Raw genomic sequence first — 19,500 nt, forward strand, 5'->3', positions numbered from 1 at the left:
TTGTGAAGATACCTTTCCTACCGGTTCTAGTTAACCCCTTCGTGACATGCGCCGTACTAGTACGGCGCTGCCGGCACTGCATTAGTGCCAGCCGCAGTACTAGTACGGCGCCCCGATCACCGCGGTCTCGCGCTGAGCGCCGCGGTGATCGGGTGCGGGTGTCAGCTGTATATGACAGCTGACACCCCGCAGCAATGCCCACGATCGGCGCTGTCGCCGATCGCGGGCATTTAACCCCTCTGATGCCGCTGTCAATAGTGACAGCGGCATAGAGGGGGATCACGCAGGGACGGGGGCTCCCTGCGCTCTCCCACCAGAGCAGCGCGATGAGATCGCGCTGCTCCGGTGACCTGGAAGGAGTCCCCGGATCCAAGATGGCCGCGGGACTCCTTCCGGGTCATAAGATGACCCTGCTTGCCGGCGTCTGCTGAGAATCCTCATAGCAGGCGCCGGCAAGCCTCTGTTACGTGCCTGTCACATCGGTGATCAGACCGAGTGCTATGCACACGGTCTGATCACCGATCTGTGATGTCCCCTCCTGGGACAAAGTAAAAAAGTAAAAAAAAAATTTTTCCAAATGTGTAAAAAAAAAAAAAAAAAAAAAAAAATTCCTAAATAAAGAAAAAAAAAATAAATATATTCCCATAAATACATTTCTTTATCTAAATAAAAAAAACACCACACAATAAAAGTACACATATTTAGTATCGCCGCGTCCATAACAACCCCACCTATAAAACTATATCACTAGTTAACCCCTTCAGTGAACACCGTAAAAAAAAAAAAAAAAAAACCGAGGCAAAAAACAACGCTTTATTCTCATACCGCCAAACAAAAAGTGGAATAACACGCGATCAAAAAGACGGATATAAATAACCATGGTACCGCTGAAAACGTCATCTTGTCCCGCAAAAAAAAAGCCGCCATACAGCATCATCAGCAGAAAAATAAAAAAGTTATAGCTCTCAGAATAAAGCGATGCAAAAACAATTATTTTTTATATAAAATAGTTTTTATTGTGTAAAAGCGCCAAAACATAAAAAAATTATATAAATGAGTTATCGCTGTAATCGTACTGACCCGAAGAATAAAACTGCTTTATCCTTTTTACCAAACGCGGAACGGTATAAACGCACCCCCTAAAAGAATTTCAGGAATTGCTGGTTTTTGTTCATTCCGCCTCCCAAAAATCGGAATAAAAAGCGATCAAAAAATGTCATGTACCCGAAAATGGTACCAGCAAAAACGTCAACTCGTCCCGCAAAAAACAAGATCTCACATGACTCTGTGGACCAAAATATGGAAAAATTATAGCTCTCAAAATGTGGTGATGCAAAAACTATTGTTTGCAATAAAAAGCGTCTTTTAGTGTGTGACGGCTGCCAACCATAAAAATCCGCCCAAAAAACGCTATATAAGTAAATCAAATCCCCCTTCATCACCCCCTTAGTTAGGAAAAATAATAAAATTTTAAAAAATATATTTATTTCCATTTTCCCGTTAGGCTACTTTCACACTAGTGTCGGTACGGGGCCGTCGCGCTGCGTCGGCCCGACATACCGACGCATACTGTGCAAGCGCCGCACAACGGGGGCAGCGGATGCTGTTTTTCCACGCATCCGCTGCCCCATTGTGAGGTGCGGGGAGGTGGGGGCGGAGTTCCAGCCGCGCATGCGCGGTCGGAAATGGTGGACCGTCGGCACAAAAAAAGTTACATGTAACGTTTGTTGCTGCCGGCTGTCCGCCACAACACGACGCAACCGTCGCACGACGCTTGCGACGTGTGTCAATACGTCGCTAATGTTAGTCTATGGGGAAAAAACGCATCCTGCAGATGACTTTGCAGGATGCGTTTTTTCGCCAAAACGACGCATTGCGACGTATGCAAAAAAACGCTAGTGTGAAAGTAGCGCTAGGGTTAGGACTAGGGTTAGGGTTGGGGTTAGGGTGTCAGTTAGAATTGGGGAGTTTTCACTGTTTAGGCACATCAGGGGCTCTCCAAACGCGACATGGCGTCCGATCTCAACGCGTTTGTTTGCGTTAAAAACGCATGCGTTTTTATAGAAAAAAAACAGAACACACTGAAAAGTCACCCACCACCATCAAGGTGATAAAGGGATCCAAACCCTAACCCTAACCCTACCCCTAAACTCATCCCTAACCGTTTAATGAACATTTTCTGACAGTCATAGTGCCACGTATTTCAGTGCCACGTATTTCAGTGCCACGTATTTCAGTGCCACGTATTTCAGTGCCACGTATTTCAGTGCCACGATATTTCAGTGCCACGATATTTCAGTGCCACGATATTTCAGTGCCACGTATTTAAGTGCCACGGTATTTCAGTGAAATACGTGGCACTGAAATATCGTGGCATTTACGTGAAATACGTGGCACTTAAATACGTGGCACTTAAATACGTGACACTTAAATACGTGGCACTTAAATACGTGGCACTTAAATACGTGGCACTTAAATACGTGGCACTTAAATATCGTGGCATGTACATGAAATACGTGGCACTTATATACGTGGCACTTATATACGTGGCACTTATATACGTGGCACTTATATACGTGGCCACTGAAATATCGTGGCACTTATATACGTATATACGTATATAAACGTATTTCAGTGCCACGTATTTCAGTGCCACGTATTTCAGGTGAGGGGTAGGGGTAGGGTTAGGGGTAGGGTTAGGGTTTTTTGTTTTTTTCTTGTTTTCTTGTGTTTTTCTATAAAAACGCATGCGTCTAAAAAAACGCATGCGTTTTACCGCGATTACATGCGTTTTTTCACACATGCGTTTTTAAAAAAAACGCAAGTGTGAAACCAGCCTTATCCTTGGGAAAATAAAAACATGGGGGCTAAAATATAATTTTCGTGGAAAAAAATATATTTTTTATTTTCGCGGCTCTGCGTTATAAACTGTAGTGAAGCACTTGGGGGTTCAAAGTTCTCACAACACATCTAGATAAGTTCCGTGGGGGGTCTAGTTTCCAATATGGGGTCACTTGTGGGGGGTTTCTACTGTTTATGTACATCAGGGGCTCTGCAAATGCAACATGACACCTGCAGACCAATCCATCTAAGTCTGCATTTCAAACGGCGCTCCTTCCCTTCCGAGCTCTGCCGTGCGCCCAAACAGTGGTTCCCCCCAATGTATGGGGTATCAGCGTACTCAGGACAAATTGGACAATAACTTTTGTGGTCCAATTTCTCCTGTTACCCTTGGGGGGAAAAAAATTGCGGGCTAAAACATCATTTTGTGGAAAGAAAAAATGATTTTTTGATTTTCACAGCGCTACATTCTAAACTTTAGTGAAACAACTGGGGGTTAAAAGTGCTCACCACACATCTAAATAAGTTCCTTAGGGGGTCTTCTTTCCAAAATGGTGTCACTTGTGGGGGTTTCCACTGTTTAGGCACGTCAGGGGCTCTCCAAACACGACATGGGTTCCGATCTCAATTCCAGCCAATTTTACATTGAAAAGTCAAATGGCGCTCCTTCCCTTCCGAGCTCTGCCATGCGCCCAAACAGTGGTTTATCCCCATATATGAAGTATCAGCGTACTCAGGACAAATTGCACAACAACTTTTGGGGTCCAATTTATCCTGCTACCCTTGGGAAAATAAAAAAATTGGGGCAAAAATATCATTTTTTGTGAAAATTAATATTAATTTTTTTTTTACGGCTCTACATTATAAACTTCTGTGAAGCACTTGGAGGTTCAAAGTGCTCACCACACATCTAGATTAGTTCCTTAGAGGGTCTACTTTCCAAAATGGTGTCACTTCTGGGGGTTTCCACTGTTTAGGCACGTCAGGGGCTCTCCAAACACGACATGGGTTCCGATCTCAATTCCAGCCAATTTTGCATTGAAAAGTCAAATGGCGCTCCTTCCCTTCCGAGCTCTGCCATGCGCCCAAACAGTGGTTTATCCCCATATATGAAGTATCAGCGTACTCAGGACAAATTGCACAACAACTTTTGGGGTCCAATTTATCCTGCTACCCTTGGGAAAATAAAAAATTTGGGGCAAAAATATCATTTTTTGTGAAAATTAATATTAATTTTTTTTTACGGCTCTACATTATAAACTTCTGTGAAGCACTTGGAGGTTCAAAGTGCTCACCACACATCTAGATTAGTTCCTTAGAGGGTCTACTTTCCAAAATGGTGTCACTTCTGGGGGTTTCCACTGTTTAGGCACGTCAGGGGCTCTCCAAACACGACATGGGTTCCGATCTCAATTCCAGCCAATTTTGCATTGAAAAGTCAAATGGCGCTCCTTCCCTTCCGAGCTCTGCCATGCGCCCAAACAGTAGTTTATCCCCATATATGAAGTATCAGCGTACTCAGGACAAATTGCACAACAACTTTTGGGGTCCAATTTATCCTGCTACCCTTGGGAAAATAAAAAATTTGGGGCAAAAAGATCATTTTTTGTGAAAATTAATATTAATTTTTTTTACGGCTCCACATTATAAACTTCTGTGAAGCACTTGGAGGTTCAAAGTGCTCACCACACATCTAGATTAGTTCCTTAGAGGGTCTACTTTCCAAAATGGTGTCACTTGTGGGGGTTTCCACTGTTTAGGCACGTCAGGGGCTCTCCAAACACGACATGGGTTCCGATCTCAATTCCAGCCAATTTTGCATTGAAAAGTCAAATGGCGCTCCTTCCCTTCCGAGCTCTGCCATGTGCCCAATCAATGGTTTACCCCAACATGTGGGGTATCGGCGTACTCAGGACAAATTGTACAACAACTTTTTTGGTCCAATTTCTCCTGTTACCCTTGGTAAAATAAAACAAATTGGATCTGAAGTAAAAATTTTGTGAAAAAAAAGTTAAATGTTCAATTTTTTTTAAACATTCCAAAAATTCCTGTGAAGCACCTGAAGGGTTAATAAACTTTTTGAATGTGGTTTAGAGTACCTTGAGGGGTGCAGTTTTTAGAATGGTGTCACTTTTGGACATTTTCTGTCATATAGACCCCTCAAAGTCACTTCAAGTGTGAGGTGGTCCGTAAAAAAAATGGTTTTGCAAATTTTGTTGCAAAAATGAGAAATCGCTGGTCAACTTTTAACCCTTATAACTCCCTAACAAAAAAAAAATTATGTTTCCAAAATTGTGCTGATGTAAAGCAGACATGTCGGAAATGTTGTTTATTAACTATATTATGTGATATAACTCTCTAATTTAAGGGCATAAAAACGAAAAATTTGAAAATTGCTAAATTTTCATAATTTTCGACAAATTTCTGTTTTTTTCACAAATAAATGCAAGTCATATCGAAGAAGTTTTACCACTATCATAAAGTACAATATGTCACGAGAAAACAATCTCAGAATCACCAGGATCCGTTGAAGCGTTTCAGAGTTATGACCTCATAAAGTGACAGTGGTCAGAATTGTAAAAATTGGCCGTGTCACTTAGGTGAAAACAGGCTTTGGGGTGAAGGGGTTAAAGACACTTTGCGAAGATACCATACCGGAACCTTTGCGTGGGCTGGTAGGCTGAGAAGACGAGCTACCTCAGAAAGACTTGGTCCCCTCTTAAAGGGGATGTGTGAAATTGAACTTGAGAAAGATACTGTTGCAGAACAGTAATGTGATAATGAAGCTTGAAAAAGAAATGTAACTGTTTTACATGCTAAGTTATATGTGTTGAATTTGTTGAAATGTGAAATCTAAATAATGTTTTGCAGAAAGAAAAGATGCAGAGAGCCCGTAGGGGTAGAGATAGAGATCTGCATAGCTGAAAGTAAGGAAGTAATGATGAAGGTGAGGATAGAAGGTCAACCCTGCGTCCCCATAGAAAGTTACTTTGTTACTAAGGACAGAAGGCGAACCCGTAGGGGTTAGAGAGTGAGTCCTTAAAGGAGCCGAGTAGAGCGGGCTCAGAGTTCTTTTAACGAAAGGAATGTTATGTCTATACTATGTATAGTAGCGAAAGGCAGTAGGCCCTGGCTGAACGGGGCGGTCCTGTAAAAGAAAGGAGAGGCAGTAGGTCTGGTGCCATAGGGACAGGCGGTCCTGCAGGTTCAAAGTAGGAGAATGTGAAGTTACCTTACCCTGTAATGTGATTATAGGAAGGCCTTTGGTAAACTAAGAGTGTATGTTTCTTAAAGGCAATGTTAATTTATTGTTCCAGAATTTGCACTAAGTAGAATACCCGGTTGGGTAACAGGAGTTATGCATAGCCTGTAATTTATAATGTTGACCATGTTAGTAACGTTAAAAGTGTCCTCACCTCCCATAAAGGGAAGCCTGTTCAAGTATACTTATCGTTTTGCACTCAACAAAATTGTATGTCTTTTTGCTAATCTGTATTGTTGTTTTTCTTCCCAGTCCCGGAGTACTGTGTTTAACCAGGGGGGAGTGCAGCGCCCCAGAGTCCTGGTCGTTGCAGTGCTGTGGCTTCGCCGCTAAGGGGAGCCATGGTACGTTCGATGGCACCGAAGGAGTTCCTCCAATCAGGTATCACAGACACCAATATGTTTCACAGCTGGGCCTCCGGGGGGAGCTAAGGGTGCTATTCATTAGGCCACTCCCCACCATAGTGGGTAAACTGGGGGTCAGGCAGGAAGTTAGACAGAACGCTGACGGGATTGAACGGAGCAACACCCTGTGGCAGGGGGTGTTGTGAAGGGAGAGACTGTAGGGTCTCTGCCAGGGGTGGGATCCTGGCAGAGGCTTGGCATTGAAAGAACGTAACGGGTCCGCGCAGGCTCCTGGAAGCAGCGGGACTCAAGAAAGGACTAGAAGCGAGATAGATTGTGCTGAGTGAGAAACGAGATCAAGCAGAAGGAGAATACCAGCAGGGGTTTTGTTGAAAGAGGCAGCACCCTGCTGAGGCGCAATACCGGTGGCCGGAACGCCGAGGGAGTGGATTAGAATACAGCTTCAAGCCATACTCCAAACAGCGGCAGGACAGTCGGTCTCAGGCGGGCTGTCTACCACATATCACCTATGAAGTCTTGGGGGGCAATTGCGGGAGAGGGGCGACTCTAGGGTCCCGGAAGAACTCCAGGCCTACCTGACAAACGGGTGCCATTCCAACCTGAATACAGGGAAGGGGTGGATTACAGAGGAACATCAAATCGAGTTGTGAGGGAACTTAAGAAACAGACACAACCGTTGTGGGGTTACTTTCCGTGAGCACAGCAGGGAAGGACTACAACACATAGCGCTAGAAGGAAGGCACAGATTTCCACCTGAGAGGAGAACTCTGGAGGTGTCATTGGACCGGCCGGACTTGCGTAGCCTGGTGAACCGTGTTCTGGACTGAGGACTCAGAGATCTCCAGTAAAGAGGTAAAGAGACTGCAACCTGGTGTCCTCGTTATTTACCGCGACTTACACCCCACAACCGCACCGCTCCATCGCTACCATTACTACCACCTATTACACCGGACGTCCCCCACTGACGGACAGGGCCACGGACCGGGTCTAGCCACCGTGACAACCCCGAGACTGAGAACTAGAGGCCCGGCTCCGGGTACCCCTCGGCCCTGCGGCGGTGTGGGGGCGCGCCGCACTTCCTTCTGGTATCCATGCCTAGATCCACCAGGCTGGGCATTTGTACGGCTAGATGCCTTGTTGCGATAGGTAATGTGCAGCATTCACACTCCCATAGAGTTATTCAATATATGGTCTGATTGGCAATGCTATTCATGGTTTATTTTTGGGGATGGTGTCTGTTAGGGTTTGAGTTCCCATCTCTGCACAGGGGGAATCTCGGGCCATCCCCGCTGTGGTCTCCCATTCTTCTCCTGCCGCAGTGGAGTCTGCTCAGCGGAGACATCGGTCCCAGCGTCTCGCTCAGTCTGACTCTGTACAGAGAGTTACTGCTGAGTTTCCTGCTTCTGCTATTGAAGTCAGTGCTGGGCAGCGGCGAGCAGACGCTTCTGGAACTAAGTCCTGCTTTTCTCGTTCTGAGCATGCCCAAAGTAAGATCTCTCAGTGGAGATCAAGGGTCACATGATCAGACACTGCAGCTAAGGTCCTGTAGGTGCTCACGCTCTGTGGCAGCCTCTCATTGGTCCTTTCTGGAAGGTCCTGTATGTGCTGCAACTATTTGTGTTCAGGGACCCAGCTGAAATAAGCTCCTAGAATGCTGGCACCTCCGGCGAGGAGTTTCGTGTGCATGCATGACCACTGACTGCTCTTGTTTAGGCAGTTAGCCTGTGCCTCTGTGGAGTCTAACAGGGTGCAGTGCTTTGAATTCACGGCTGCTCTGTGAAGTAACAGAGTTAGCTAACACCGCCATTTAGTTCCTCAGTTTGCTAGCAGCAGGTTCTCGTGCACGGTGGACCCCGGGCTGCGAACGCATCTGTCATAATAAAATCTATATATTCATTTGGTGCGTTCCACTAGCCTTAACAGTGTCTGCCTGGACATCTGCAGGGGCATTTGTCTTGCACTATATGCATTCATATAATGCACAGATGTAGTTAAATATGTATTAAGAGGGACATCCATATCTGGTGTCTTTGTGTATGAGCACTTTCATGACTATGTTTGTGTGTTTTTAAAGGGTTTTGTATTTGTTAATAAAATTGTTTGATATTTTTATATAAAAAAAAGCTACCGCTTTTTTCTCCGGCTTTTTTGATTGTCTATATGTGGAAGTATATTAATACGGTAGGTGGCTAATTTTAGTCACGTTATGAATCTGGAAAATGTTATACTATATTTAACATTGTGTATGCAGGGACAAGCGTTGGCATCAGTTTGTATGCAACATGTTGCATTTTTTGGCGTGTCAAATATGCGCAGGCATGCACATGCGGATGAGTGCGCGAAAACAACGCATTACTGTTTATGGGAATGCATTGGTAGGCAAGGACATGCGTACACATGTGTACGCATGCATTCAATGCACATGCATACTTCAGACTGAGCATGTCCAAGAACTGATTGAGGCACGCCCATTGAGACATGCCCTCCTGGAAATATTAAAAGCTGGCGCATAAACACAGGCAAAAATGCATACAAACGCATGCACACGCAGCGGTTTTTCTGGCGTCATGCATCATGCAGATGATACGCTGTGCACAGATACGCTAATGTGAACTTAGCCTTAGTCAATCAAATTAAGTTCTGTGAAATGAAGAACAGTGGAATGTCCAGGATAGACAAACTGAGGCAAGAAATAAATAAAGCTGGACAGCTACTATGCGTTAGCTAGTAGAGAAAGAGCAATTAGAAGAGCAGCAGCTCTGATAGATTTTTAACATTTTTACACTTCACCTAAATAAAGACTTACAGACACGCTGCAGCAGCAAAATAGTAGACATATTTTAATGAGGAAAACTAGAAAGTTGCTTAACTTTGCAACGATAAAATATAACTGTGTGAAGTTGTACATAGCATTTAGAGCAAAGGTGGACAAACCACCAAAGCTGCTGGTGCAGCTTCACCGGGGTCAATAGTTGGAGGGGTACCTGTGCAGAGGCTACTTACAATGACAAGCAATGTTTTGAACCTTTGACTTTCAGGCACCATTTCTCACCATCCACTACTGCTTCAAACTTGAAACTACCATCATTTTATGGACAATCATCTTAGCTATCTTATACATAAATTTGAATTGCAGCTATTTAGCTTATGATTAGTTATGCAGATTCTTGTCATGTCACTGCATTTTTGCGATTTTGCTCCTGGTTGAGGAAAAATCTTTTTCTCCCGACATACTACAAATTACAATCTGTTCTCATATTCCCTAATAGCTTAGTGTGATATTAGGTTGATTCCCAAGTGAAACTTCACTGTTTCGAGTAGAGGAGCGGCCATAAAGATTTTCCAAAAAAAGAGAAACAGCATTATCCAGCTCATCGATAATGGTCTTTCGGCCAAGAAAATTGCCAAACTGCATCATATGAGTGCCATGACAGTTGGAAGAATATGAAATGAAGCCCACTCATCCATGCAAAAGAGAAGAGGTGGACGTCCAGGCAAAATATTAGAGTCAACAAGTCGGCTCAATAAAAGGTTTATCAGTTCTGGCACGACAAACACTGGAGGTGACTCGCATGCTTCACAATAGTAAGATCACACACATTCATGCAAACACCATGTTGCAATCATTACAGAAGTCTGGAATGGTGGTCTGGAAAAAGGTGAAGAAGCCTCGACTTCAATAACGTTATAAGAAGCGTTGGCTCGAGTTTGCAAAATAGTACAAAAAGTGGACAGTAGAAGATTGGAAACGGGTGATTTGGAATGATGATTCATTGAGTCAATAGAATAGGCTCTGATAAGTGCAAATGGGTCTGGAAGAAACAAGGGAAAAAGGGGCTAATGGATCGATAAATTGAAGGAATTGTCAAGCTCGGTGGAGGAAGCCTGATGATCCTTGGTTGTTTCACAGTCAAAGGCGTTGGATACTTGACCAGGATCTATGGTGGTCTCAGTGCTGAGCTATATGTGAATCCTACATCATCATCCTACATGATGAGTTACTTCATACACTTGTGTACTATAGGTATGAAAAGGACAACGACCAGAAGCATACATTGAGATTGGCAAAGAAATGGTTCAATGACAATTAAGTAGAGGTGGTGGACTGGCCCCCACAGTCCCCAGACCTCAGCCCAATTGAACACTTGTGGGTAGGGTAGAGATAGTGTACCTCCTTGTTATGTATAGCACTATCCACTATTGCATAGCATCATTTCTTGTTTAGTACAGCGCCAAGTCTTATTACATAGTGACCTCTCTAGCTATGTATGGTACCATTTCTTATTTACATAGTGTTCGCTATTTTCATGTATAGCACCGTTCCATTTACTCCTCTTGTTATGTATAGCACCATCCCTTACATAACATATTCTCTTGCTATTTTTGTTATACATAGGACTCTCTCCTTATTACATATAGTCCTCTCTTGTTAAACATAAAGTAAAATGACTGCTGATGAAGCAGCATCTGACCAGAAGATCAGTCCATTAGTGTCCTAGATTCAAAACAAATCTTTCCTATATTCCATCAAAAATCAACAATCATCTAACAAGATGGTGTGAAATGAAAGAGCAGGCACTATGATGAAAAAAATAACAATAGAGGAAGCTATATAGGGGACAAAACCATACATAACTAAAGAGAATGGTACACAATAAAGGATGGCACTGCACATAATTAGAAAGGATGCTGTTTAATAAGAAAAGCTACATGCAGCGCCCCAGAGTCCTGGTCGCTGCAGTGATGTCGCTCTGTCACTAAGGGGGGTGATGTTACGTCTGATTGCACTAAAGGAGTTCACCTGACCAGGTAACACACACACTGCACCTCACACTCCGGCCACCAGGGGGAGTGGTTCTATCTAGTAGGCCACTCCTCACGCTCTGGTAAAACTGGGGGTTGGACAGGAAGTCAGGGAGAACGTAGCTGGGAAGAGCTAGAGAGAGCACCTGTCAGGGGTGGGATCCTGGCAGAGTCCTAGAAAGAGACAAGAACGTTACGGAGTTGTGTCTGTGCCTTACAGCGGCAGACTCCTAAGAAAGGACAAGAAGCGAGGTTTATTGTGGGGGAGTGAGGAAAGGAAATACAGCAAAAAGGAGACAATACCAGAAGGAGTCGTGCCCCAAGATCAGCAACATCCTTCTGAGGCGCGTAGCCGGTGGCCGGAACGCCGAGAAAGTAAGAGGCTCCACTCCACGCATTACTTTAGACTATGGCTAGGCAGTTAACCATAGGTTGGCTGTCTCATCATTACACCTAACGAAGACAACGGAGGCAAACTGTGGGAGAGGGGCGTCCCTAGGGTCCCTATAAAATAGCTCCAGGCCTACCCCATCATACGGGTGCGTCCAATCCATATCATCTGGGGGACAGAGAGAGAGAGAGAGAGAAAGACCAGAAATATACACGGCAGCTGTGAGGACTATCCCGTGGTGCTCAGCAGGGAAGTACTACAACACACAGGCGCTAGAAGGTAGACACTGATTTCCACCTGCAAAGGGAACTCTGGATGTGCCTTCGGACCGGCCGGTCTCAGCCAGCCCTGTTAACAGTACTCTGGATTGCGGACCCTGAAGCCTTCAGTAAAGAGGTAAAGAGACTGCAACCCTGTGTCCTCGTTATTCACCGCGACCTGCACCACGCACCACCCCCTACACCTCTCATTGGACGCTCCTTAGCAGGGTCATGGACCGAGTCTAGCCACCGTGACAACCCCAGAACTGAGACAGAGAGGCCTGGTACCGAGTACCCTGCGGCCCTGCGTCTGGGGGGCGCTCCAAAACTTGGCGTCACGAACAGGATCTACTTAAGCCTGAAGAATCAGGTCATGTGTGCCTTGGAACTGTGATTGAACTGTGATTTATTGCAAAGACTGTGTGTTGCTATTTGCCGCCAAAATCCGCCATTGCCGCGCTCGAAGGGAGGAGCCATAGCTTCGTGGGCGGAGCCGGTCAAAAAGAGCGTGGAACCAAAAGACGCGGTAAAGCGACGATCCCAGAAGAGGAACACCAACTTCCAGCAGGTCAGCAGGGGGAAGGAGCGACCATGTCTGAGTCGGGGGGAGCAGAGGCGGCGGTCGCAGCCGTAGACCCAGAGGCATCTCCGGCCCCCACAGTAGACACAGCCGCGGGCCTTGTACCACAGACGGATGCCGCAGAGCCCATCGCCCCTATCCGCCAGCTGGAGGCTGCTGCCGCTACAACAGCCATAATGCCCTTCTCCATGCCGTACCTACCTGGATCAGCCTGGCTCCCGCGATACTCTGGAGAGTCCCATACATTAACTGACTTTAAAGAGGGGATCTGCAGCCTGCTTGAGTTCTATCCCCTGACAGCCTCAGAAAGTTCATATGATAACCGGCCAACTCTTTGGGGCGGCTCTGAGAGAAGTGAAGTCCTGGCCTGCCGCGGATAAGAGAACTGCACAGCAGGTCTTTGCAAAGCTTAAAGCCACCTTTGACACCCGCACTGCTACAGAAATTAAGTTGACTTTCTATGGGAGCAAACAGAGGCCGCAGGATAGCCTACGGAACTATGCCCTTAACCTTCAGGAGGCGCTGCGGGCCATCAAGCAGAGTGACCCCGGCAGCATGCAAGATGAAGATAAACTCCTGAAGGAGCGGTTCATTGAGGGGCTCCTATGCAGCCACCAAAGGGGTCAACTGCACTTCCTGGCCATGCAGAACCCAGAAGTGACTTTTGCGCAATTCAAGGATAAAGCCATCCAGGCGCTACAAGAGCAACAGTCCAGCCGTGCAGCGCCTCCCAGGCGTCCAGCTCTCACGTACCACCAGGAGGTGGCGTCGGATGCCCCAGTTGCCACCGAGGCCAATGCCCAGAGCTTGGAGGACGACTCCCCCACAGGACTCCGCCTCCAGATGCAGGAGCTGACCAAGAGCTTTGCTGCCCTAGCCCGGACTGTGCAGTCCCTACAGGAGGCCCCCTAGGAGAAGATCCAGCTGGCCTCCAGACCAGAGGATGTCCCCTGGATGCGGCAGAGGAGGACTCCGCCGACCAGAGGCAGGGATGACGATCGCTTTCATCGGGATGGACGACCTATCTGCTGCCACTGTCACCAGGTGGGCCACCTTGCAAGGTACTGTCCTTTAAACGAGCAACCCCTGGGGCAAAGAGCCAACCCCCAGGAGTAGGACGATCGGGCCCGCAGCATTGGAGAGCCAAATACGTTGGAGGGCGACCAGTTCTTCCTGTTGTGATCGACGGTATCCCCATGAACGCTTTGCTGGACACCGGTTCCCAGGTGACGACTATGCCTTACGTGCTTTATAAATGGTATTGGAAGGACACCGATATTACTCGTGGCCCTGATGATGATTTCACCATAATAGCCAGTAATGGTCAGCCATTGCCACAAGTGGGGTATAAAGAGGTCACCATCAAAGTGGGGCGGGTGGAATTGAAGGCCCAAGGGATTGTAATTGTTGATATTGACCACCGTGAGTGTAATCCCATGATGACCATTGGTACTAATGTTATAGAAAATTGTCTTGAAGAAGTTATTGTCCTATTACAACAGGAAGCAGAAACAGCTGGCTACAGTGAACAACGTGCCCTGCAAAAAGAAATCAGGGCCCTGATGCAAAGACAGCAGGTGGAGCTGACTGGTGGTGAAATTGGTCGTGTCACAGTGAGTGATTCAAACCCCATTGCGATACCCCCCAGGAGTGAAATGTTAATATGGTGTCGGGCAGCCATAGGCCTCAGGGGTAAAGACTATCAGGCCCTGGTAGAACCTGTATATTCGGATAATAGGCCTACCCTGCTGACAGCCAGAGGGGTGGTTGACGTCCGCAAGGGGAGGGTGCCAGTACGTGTTCTCAATTGCGGAGAAGAAGAAGTCCAGCTAGCCAAATATGCCACACTTGCCAAACTGTTTACTGTTAATAGTAGTGTGATACAGGCACCTGGGCCCTTGGTCCCGTCCAATCCGGCGGAGAACAACGGTCCTGCAGGACAACCGAAGGATTGGTGTTGGGAATTACATGTGGGCACTGACTCTACCCCACCTCACCAGAAACAGGGGACCTACAAGGTGGTTCATGAGTACGAGCGGGTCTTTAGCAAACACCCCCTGGATTTTGGACAGGTAAAAGGGATCCAGCATCATATCCCCACAGGGGATCACCGACCCATAAAAGAGAGATACTGTCCTGTACCCCCAGCTCATTATCAGTGTGCCAAGGACATGTTGCAGAAGATTAAGGAGGCTGGGGTAGTGAGGGACAGTTGTAGCCCCTGGGCAGCTCCATTAGTCCTTGTTAAGAAGAAAGATAGCACAATGAGAATGTGTGTGGATTATCGACAGTTAAATCGCATTGCACATAAAGATGCATACCCACTGCCCAGGATAGAGGAGTCTCTGGCTTCTTTAAAATCTGCTAACTACTTCTCTACATTGGATCTCACCAGTGGGTACTGGCAGTTTCCCGTGGCGGAGGCGGACAAGGAGAAGACGGCTTTCACGACGCCGATGGGTCTTTGTGAATTCAACTACATGCCCTTCGGATTGTGCAATGCCCCGCAGACGTTCCAGAGGATAATGGAGTGCTGTCTGGGGCACAAGAACTGTCATGGTTCCCAATGGCAAGGGAACGTCAGAGAACTTAAACAACAGACTAGCTCTTGGGTGATGGAATCTCGAGCTGACCGTGAGCTAAACCTACCACACAACTAACAGTGGCCGGGTGGCGTACCTACGTTTTATCCCTAGACGCCTAGCGCCAGCCGGAGGACTAACTAACCCTAATAGAGGAAAAGACAGACCTGGCTTACCTCTAGGGAAATTCCCCCAAAAAGGAGACAGAAGCCCCCCACATATATTGACGGTGAGTTCAGAGGAAAAGACATACGCAGTATGAAGGTAGGTTCAGCAAAGCGAGGTCCGCTTACTAGATAGCAAGAAGATACAATAGGGAACTTCACGGTCAGCTGAAAACCCTATTAAAATACCATCCCGAAATTACTTTAAGACTCATGTGTCAACTCATGACACCGGAGTGGCAATTTCGGCCCACAAGAGCTTCCAGCTACAGAAAAATAACATAACTGTGAACTGGAACAAAAATGCAAAACAAACTTAGGACTAAGAGTCCAACTTAGCTGATAGTATTCTAGAAGCAGGAACATGCAACAGAAAGGCTCTGGTTACATTGATGGCCGGCACTAGAATAACTGAGCAGCAAGGCTAAATAGGATACACCCATATCCTGATGGAAACAGGTGAACAGAGAAAGTGAAGCACACAAGTCCAGTACCACCAGTGACCACCGGGGGAGCCCAAAAACCAAATTCACAACAGTACCCCCCCCTCAAGGAGGGGGCACCGAACCCTCACAAGAACCACCAGGGCGATCAGGATGAGCCCTATGAAAGGCACGGACCAAATCAGAGGCATGAACATCAGAGGCTGTCACCCAAGAATTATCCTCTTGACCGTAGCCCTTCCACTTGACCAGATACTGAAGTTTCCGTCTGGAAACACGGGAGTCCAAGATCTTCTCCACAACGTACTACAATTCACCCTCAACCAACACCGGAGCGGGAGGCTCAACGGAAGGCACAACCGGTACCTCATACCTGCGCAATAATGACCGATGGAAGACATTATGGATAGAAAAAGATGCTGGGAGGTCCAATCGAAAGGACACGGGGTTAAGAATCTCCAAAATCTTATACGGGCCGATGAACCGAGGCTTAAACTTAGGAGAAGAAACCCTCATAGGGACAAAACGAGAAGACAACCACACCAAGTCCCCAACACGAAGACGAGGACCAACACGACGACGGCGGTTAGCAAAATGCCGAGTCTTCTCCTGGGACAACTCCAAATTGTCCACCACCTGTCCCCAAATCCGATGCAACCTATCCACCACAGTATCCACTCCAGGACAATCCGAAGACTCCACCTGACCGGAAGAAAAACGAGGATGAAACCCCGAATTGCAAAAGAAAGGAGAAACCAAAGTGGCAGAACTAGCCCGATTATTGAGGGCAAACTCCGCCAACGGCAAAAAGGCAACCCAGTCATCCTGATCCGCAGACACAAAACACCTCAAATAAGTCTCCAAGGTCTGATTAGTTCGCTCAGTCTGGCCATTAGTCTGAGGATGGAACGCAGACGAAAAAGACAAATCAATGCCCATCCTAGCACAGAACGCCCGCCAAAATCTAGACACGAACTGGGTCCCCCTGTCAGAAACGATATTCTCCGGAATACCATGCAAGCGAACCACATTTTGAAAAAACAGAGGAACCAACTCGGATGAGGAAGGCAACTTAGGCAAGGGCACCAAATGGACCATCTTTGAAAAACGGTCACACACCACCCAGATGACAGACATTTTCTGAGAAACAGGGAGATCAGAAATAAAATCCATAGAGATGTGAGTCCAAGGCCTCTTCGGAATAGGCAAAGATAACAACAATCCGCTGGCCCGAGAACAACAAGGTTTGGCCCGAGCACAAACATCACAAGACTGCACAAAAACTCGTACATCTCGAGACAGGGAAGGCCACCAGAAGGACCTAGCCACCAAATCCCTGGTACCAAAGATCCCGGGATGACCTGCCAACACAGAAGAATGAACCTCCGAGATGACTCTACTGGTCCAATCATCAGGAACAAACAGTCTACCAGGCGGGCAACGATCAGGTCTATCCGCCTGAAACTCCTGCAAAGCCCGTCGCAGGTCTGGGGAAACAGCAGATAATATCACCCCATCCTTAAGGATACCTGTAGGTTCAGAATCACCAGGGGAATCAGGCTCAAAACTCCTAGAAAGGGCATCCGCCTTCACATTTTTAGAACCTGGTAAGTATGAGACCACAAAATTAAACCGAGAGAAAAACAACGACCAGCGCGCCTGTCTAGGATTCAGGCGCCTGGCAGACTCAAGATAAATCAAATTCTTGTGATCGGTCAATACCACCACCTGATGTCTAGCCCCCTTAAGCCAATGACGCCACTCCTCAAAAGCCCACTTCATAGCCAAAAGCTCCCGATTACCAATATCATAATTTCGCTCGGCGGGCAAAAAATTTTCGTGAAAAGAACGCACAAGGTCTCATCACGGAGCAGTCGGAACTTTTCTGCGACAAGACCGCCCCAGCTCCGATCTCGGAAGCATCAACCTCAAGCTGAAAAGGAAGAGTAACATCAGGCTGACGTAACACAGGGGCGGAAGAAAAGCGGCGCTTAAGCTCCCGAAAGGCCTCCACAGCAGCAGGGGACCAATCAGCAACATCAGCACCCTTTTTGGTCAAATCAGTCAAAGGTTTAGCAACATCAGAAAAACCAGTTATAAATCGACGATAAAAATTAGCAAAGCCCAAAAATTTCTGAAGGCTCTTAAGAGAAGAAGGTTGCGTCCAATCACAAATAGCCCGAACCTTGACAGGATCCATCTCAATGGAAGAGGGGGAAAAAATGTACCCCAAAAAAGAAATCTTTTGAACCCCAAAAATACACTTAGAACCCTTCACACACAAGGAATTAGCCCGCAAAACCTGAAAAACCCTCCTGACCTGTTGGACATGAGAATCCCAGTCATCCGAAAAAATCAAAATATCATCCAGATACACGATCATAAATTTATCCAAATATTCACGGAAAATGTCATGCATAAAGGACTGAAAGACTGAAGGGGCATTTGAAAGACCAAAAGGCATTACTAAATACTCAAAATGGCCCTCGGGCGTATTAAATGCGGTTTTCCACTCATCCCCCTGCTTAATTCGCACCAAATTATACGCCCCACGGAGATCAATCTTAGAGAACCACTTAGCCCCCTTTATTCGAGCAAACAAATCAGTCAGCAGTGGCAGAGGATACTGATATTTGACTGTAATTTTATTCAAGAGTCGACAATCAATACACGGCCTCAAAGAGCCATCTTTTTTAGATACAAAGAAAAAACCGGCTCCCAAGGGAGATGAAGAAGGACGAATATGTCCCTTTTCCAGGGACTCCTTAATATATTCTCACATAGCAGCATGTTCAGGTACAGATAGATTAAATAAACGACCCTTTGGAAATTTACTGCCCGGAATCAGATCTATGGTACAATCGCAATCTCTGTGAGGAGGTAGTGAACCAAGCTTAGGCTCCTCAAAAACATCACGATAATCAGACAAAAATTCCGGAATCTCAGAGGGAATAGATGACGAAATGGAAACCAAAGGTACGTCCCCATGAGCCCCCTGACATCCCCAGCTTAACACAGACATAGCTTTCCAGTCAAGGACTGGGTTATGAGATTGTAACCATGGTAATCCGAGCACCAAAACGTCATGTAGATTGTACAACACAAGGAAGCGAATCATCTCCTTATGGTCTGGATTCATACGCATAGTCACTTGTGTCCAGTATTGTGGTTTATTACTAGCCAATGGTGTAGAGTCAATACCCTTCAGAGGTATAGGAACTTCCAGAGGCTCTAGATCAAACCCACAGCGCCTGGCAAAGGACCAATCCATTAGACTCAAAGCGGCGCCAGAGTCGACATAGGCATCCGCGGTAATTGACGATAATGAACAAATCAAGGTCACAGACAGAATAAACTTAGACTGTAAAGTGCCAATTGAAATAGACTTATCAACCTTTTTTGTACGTTTAGAGCATGCTGATATAACATGAGTTGAATCACCACAATAGAAGCACAACCCATTTTTTCGCCTAAAATTCTGCCGTTCGCTTCTGGACAGAATTCTATCACATTGCATATTTTCTGGAGCCTTCTCAGAAGACACCGCCAAATGGTGCACAGGTTTGCGCTCCCGCAAACGCCGATCAATCTGAATAGCCATTGTCATGGACTCACTCAGACCTGTAGGTGCAGGGAACCCCACCATAACATCTTTAATGGCATCAGCGAGACCCTCTCTGAAATTCGCCGCCAGGGCGCACTCATTCCACTGAGTAAGCACAGACCATTTACGAAATTTTTGGCAGTATATTTCAGCTTCATCTTGCCCTTGAGATAGGGCCATCAAGGCTTTTTCAGCCTGAATCTCT

This window comes from Ranitomeya variabilis, chromosome 1 (assembly GCF_051348905.1).
Source record: "Ranitomeya variabilis isolate aRanVar5 chromosome 1, aRanVar5.hap1, whole genome shotgun sequence".
Lineage (NCBI taxonomy): Eukaryota > Metazoa > Chordata > Amphibia > Anura > Dendrobatidae > Ranitomeya > Ranitomeya variabilis.